Source organism: Malania oleifera, chromosome 5 (genome assembly GCF_029873635.1).
Source record: "Malania oleifera isolate guangnan ecotype guangnan chromosome 5, ASM2987363v1, whole genome shotgun sequence".
NCBI lineage: Eukaryota > Viridiplantae > Streptophyta > Magnoliopsida > Santalales > Ximeniaceae > Malania > Malania oleifera.
This window is the reverse complement of record NC_080421.1, coordinates 78,013,953-78,019,223: the sequence shown is the minus strand read 5'-3', so window position 1 is coordinate 78,019,223 and position 5,271 is coordinate 78,013,953.

The following is a 5,271-nucleotide window of genomic DNA, read 5'->3' as shown; positions in this document are numbered from 1 at the left end:
AATGTGCATTGATTTCCATGAGATTAACAAGGTAACAGTGAAGAACAGATACTCGTTGCCTCATATAGATGATCTGTTTGACTGACTGCAAGGAATGCAGGTCTTTTCGAATATCGATCTACGGTCAGGGTATCATCAGGTGAAAGTTAAGACTAAGGATGTTGCAAAGACTACTTTCCGAACCAGATATGGTCACTACGAGTTACTGGTCATGCATTTTGGGTTGACTAACACTCTGGTAGTATTTATAGACCTGATGAACAGGGTTTTCCATGAATACCTGGACCAGTTTGTAGTGGTATTCATTGACGATATTCTGGTATATTATAGGAGTTTGGAAGAGCATGAAAACCATTTGAGGTTGGTGCTTTAGATATTGTAGGAAAGGAAGTTGTATGCTAAGTTGAAGAAATGCGAGTTCTAGTTGAACCAGGTTGCATTCCTAGGCCATATCGTGTCGGGAGGTGGTATCTCAGTTGATCCAGGTAAGATTGAAGCAGTGGTTAACTAGGTGAAACCGAAGAGCGTGTAAGAAGTTCAAAGTTTCCTAGGATTGGCTAGGTACTTTCGGCGATTCGTGGAGGGATTCTCTAAATTATCTAGCCCTTTGACATGGTTAACAAGGAAGGATGTGAGATTTGATTGAACTGACGAGTGTGAGCAGAGTTTCCAGGAGTTGAAACACCGACTGGTCACTGCTCCGATTTTAACCATCCCATCTGGGGATGGTGGTTTTGTGATTTATAGCAACGCTTCTCTAAAGGGTTTGGGATGTGTGCTGATACAACAGGGGAAAGTAATTGCTTATGCTTCTTGGTAACTCAAGGAGTATGAGAATAATTACCCCATGCATGATATGGAGTTGGCAGTAGTGGTGTATGTGCTGAAGATCTCGAGACACTACTTGTACGGTGAACAGTGTGAGATCTTCACGAACCACAAGAGCCTCAAATACTTTTTCATGCAGAAGGAGTTGAACATGAGGCAGAGGAGGTGGCTAGAACTAATCAAGGACAATGATTGCGCCATTAGCTATCATTCGGGGAAAGCTAATATGGTAGCTGATGCATTGAGTCGGAAGTCAGAGCACGCGTCAATATTTGCAATGTTAGGTCAGCATCATATCAGACGAGATCTGGAGGGGCTTGGCATAGAATTGGTGAACGGAAATCATTAGAATTTCATTGATAGCTTGGTGATCGAGCTGACATTAGTTGAGAAAATTAAGGTCGCGCAGGCCAATGATGAAGAGTTAGTCGAGGTTGTAGATAAGGTGCAGTAACGGTTGGCTGCAGATTTTAACATCTCTGAGGGAGGTGTATTGAGGTTTGGAACCAGATTGTGTGTTCCAAACGACGAGGGGCTAAGGAGAACAATTCTGGAAGAGGCGCATTGTTCTTTGTATACGATACATCCGGGTAGCACGAAGATGTATTGAAATCTATGTGAATCTTTCTGGTGGAGTGGCATAAAAAGGGAGATTGCTCGATTTGTGGAGCAATGTCTGACATGTCAGCAGGTAAAGGCTGAGCATCAAAGGTCGGCAGGGCCATTGCAGCCATTAAGTATCCCATAGTGGAAATGGGAGCATATCTCCATGGACTTTGTCATCGGTTTACCACCAGCGGTTCACGGGCAGAACACAATATGGGTGATCTTGTACAGGTTGACTAAATATGCTCACCTTGTACTGATGAAGGTTAACTACTCCTTTAGTAGGCTAGCAAACCTATACGCGCAGGAGATAATCAAAAAGCACAAGGTACTAGTGTCCATTGTTTTTTATAGAGACCCGAGATTCACTTCTCGATTTTGGAAGAGCTTACAAGAAGCACTGGGGACGAAGCTTACTTTCAGTACAACATTCCACCCCCATACTGACAAATAATCAGAGAAGACGATTCAAATCTTAGAGGATATGTTACGGACTTGTGTGTTGGACTTCAGGGGTAGTTGGATTTAGTTTCTATCATTAGTGGAGTTCGCCTATAACAATAGCTTCCAAGCTAGTATCGGGATGGAACCATTTAAGGCATTGTATGGTCAGAGGTGTCGGTCTCATCTGTACTAAGATGAGGTCGGTGAACAGCAAGTATTGGGACCCGATCTCGTACAACAGGCTTCTGAGAAGGTTAGGTTGATCAGGGATAGAATTAGATCAGCTCAGAGTCAGAAGAAGAGTTACACGGATGTTCGCCGTCGTGAGTTGAAATTCGAAGTGGGGGGTAAGATATTCCTGAGGATCACTCTGATGAAGGGAGTGATGAGATTCAGGAAGAAGGGCAAGCTAAGCCCGAGGTATATTGGACCATTCCAGGTACTTGAACGAGGGGGTCCAGTAGCCTATAGGATTGCACTACCTCCAGCGCTCTCTAGGATCCACGACATTTTCCACGTATCTATGTTGAGGAGGTACGTGTTGGATCTGTCGCACGTGATTAGTTACGAATCTTTAAAGATTGGGATGCTTTGGTGTATGAGGAGATATCCATTCTGATTCTAGACCAGAAAGATCAGAACCTGCGTACCAAGGAGATACCGTTAGTGAAAGTGATGTGGTGGAATCACGCTGTTGAGGAAGTTTCTTAGGAATTAAAGATGGAAATATGTCGGAAATATCGAGAACTATTCTAAGGAGTGATGTTTACAGGAATAATTTGGGTAAGTATGTGATGTATCTATTATTTAGAGTAATGTGTGGTTAGTCTCTGGAAGAGTTTTGTAATATTGTGAGCTCTCGAGACACTGTGTATGTAACCACGGTATTCCTCCACCATAAGTGAGGATATGTAATATATTTGGGACAGGGCTGCTATGTGGGTGGTCGTCGGCTCTTCCTAGAGTCAGGTATGCATTTTGGTATATTGGTGAGTTAATGAGTGAGAGATTGCAAATTTCAAGGACGAATTTTTTGTAAGGAGGGGAGGTTGTAAGGACTCGACCCGAGAATTTTGGATTTAATAAATGAGAAAAAGGGAAGGAAATTAAAAAGAAAAAAATAGTAAGGCTCGTAAACGAGGCTTCGTCTCTCATCAACGAAGTCCCTTCTACAGCTCGGAAATGAAATTCAGAGGTTCGTCGACAAGTGGATACCGAGAGATTTTGAGAATTCGAAAATCTCAAGCTCATTGACGAGGCCACACCGTAGTCGACGAACGCCTTTCTTCATCTCGTCAACGAGTGCTCCACTTCGTCAACGAGTCTAGTCGGGTCAAAGGTTTATAAATATCCTATTCACTTGCTTAGTTGCTAAGAAATCAAAAATCCTCTCTCTCTCTCTCTCTCTCTCTCTCTCTCTCTCTCTCCTCTCTCTCTCTCTCTCTCTCTCTCTCCCTCTCTCTCTCTCTAGATTTCGAAGGAGACTCTCTCTCTCTCTCTAAGGTTTCGGGTCATCTGTTACCCGAATCAACGATCCGACGTCGCTACGTGGATCAGAAGGAGAATCTCTATAGCTATAGCGGATCAAATCTTCATTTTGAAGATTTTCGAATTTTGTTCTAAAGTTTAGGTAAGGGACTAAATTTGTTTTCAATTCGATAGATATGTAGTGGTTGGTATTATATTGAAGTATTGTTCTTCGGATTTTAGGTTTTGGGGATCCCGTATCGTTGTTTTGGATTGATTAAATTCGTGTTTAGGTTTTCGGAATAAGATAAGGGGTTTCTGTTTATATCAGTTATTTTTTAATCTAGATCGGTAAAGCTATGGTTTACGATTATACGAATGTTTTGGTTAATTATTTGGGAAAAATCTATCAGGTATAATTACGAGATTTTTTGATTTATAGTTTTTAGGAAAATTGAGGGTTTCGGGTATCATCTCTATTTCTATTGGAAAAATATTTATATGATTAAATTGTAATATAGAAATGATCGTACCTTTGATTATTTTAAACTTTATTTTCATAGTATCTGATATGAGATTATTTGTTTACCCAAATAAGTATGGAATGAGCTGATGTATTGAATGATGTGTTTTATGATAAAGCATGTCGATTAACTACCATAGACTGTGAGTTGTTGAAATGAGAAATATATAGGAACATGAGTTCCAAATCGTTCCAGGTTTTGTGAAAATACTGAGTCAAAATAATACCGAAGGCTGAGGACAAGTGCCGGTTAACTACCGAAGATTGAGATATAAGGCGTGCCGGAATAATATTGTAAGTGGCCGAGTTGGTTAACTATCATAGGCTCAGATATTCGGCGTGACGCCGAGGGTGTGAAATATCACCTACGATTCCGGTTGGTCAACGAAGGGTGTGAGTTTCGCCATATTTGCACCGGTTGAACGCTATGGGGCTATGCTACACCAGCTTACCAGGGGTGCCGTGTCATGCGGCTGGCTTAGGCTGAAGAGTGTGACGACACTAGACCGAGGTGTTTTGTGAGATGTATACTGGAACTGTATTGTAAAAATACTGGAATTGTGAAATGCTATGCTTTACTGTTGAAATAACACTCATATGCCACACACTGATATAACCTGATTCTCGCTTACTGCGAGGTGTGTTACCCCTATCATACAAATGTTTTTCAAGTCCTTCGAGTAGCTAACACTAACGTCCTAGCGTTTCAGGAGTGTGGTTGTTGGTTAGCTTCGTAGAAGTACTTGTGTAAGTACTGATCTTTGGCCGAATTGTCATTTTGGGTTATATAGACACCTGAGGTATGTTATGTATTTTGGGAATTAGACTATGGTTTTGTATAGACTCTAGTATGGTATGATGGTATGGTGTTGTGATTTAATAGGTTAAATTATTCCATTGCATATATTGTGTATGTGATTGTGGATAGGGTATACGTGAACCCTACAGGGTCGGACCCTTATACTGTGTAGTATCATGGATGGTTGCATGATATAGGGACTGGTTAGATTACTAAATCACACCCTGGGGCCCATTTCCAGGTTTGGGTCGTGACAGCTTGGTATCAGAGCTAACCAGGTTATTAGGTCTTGTAGGCTTGGTTAGGCTTGATTAGGTGAACATACCAGAGTATAGGAATATAGGGAATTAGTAGAGTAGGTCGAGGGTTTTCTTGTAGCTAGACAAGGATTCATTGATGGTGTTCTGTGTATTCCCTGGTATGACGATTTTAGTAAAACCACGGCAAACCATTGATGGTTTTGTGTTTGTGCGATAGGGCATACCTGGACCTAAGAGTCTAGAAGCTAACATGATTATTTTGCAATGATTGTGTTAATTGTGCTATGATATAAGAATGCTAATCTATTCCTATCCCATTTTCAGAATGGAGTCCAAGGATAGTA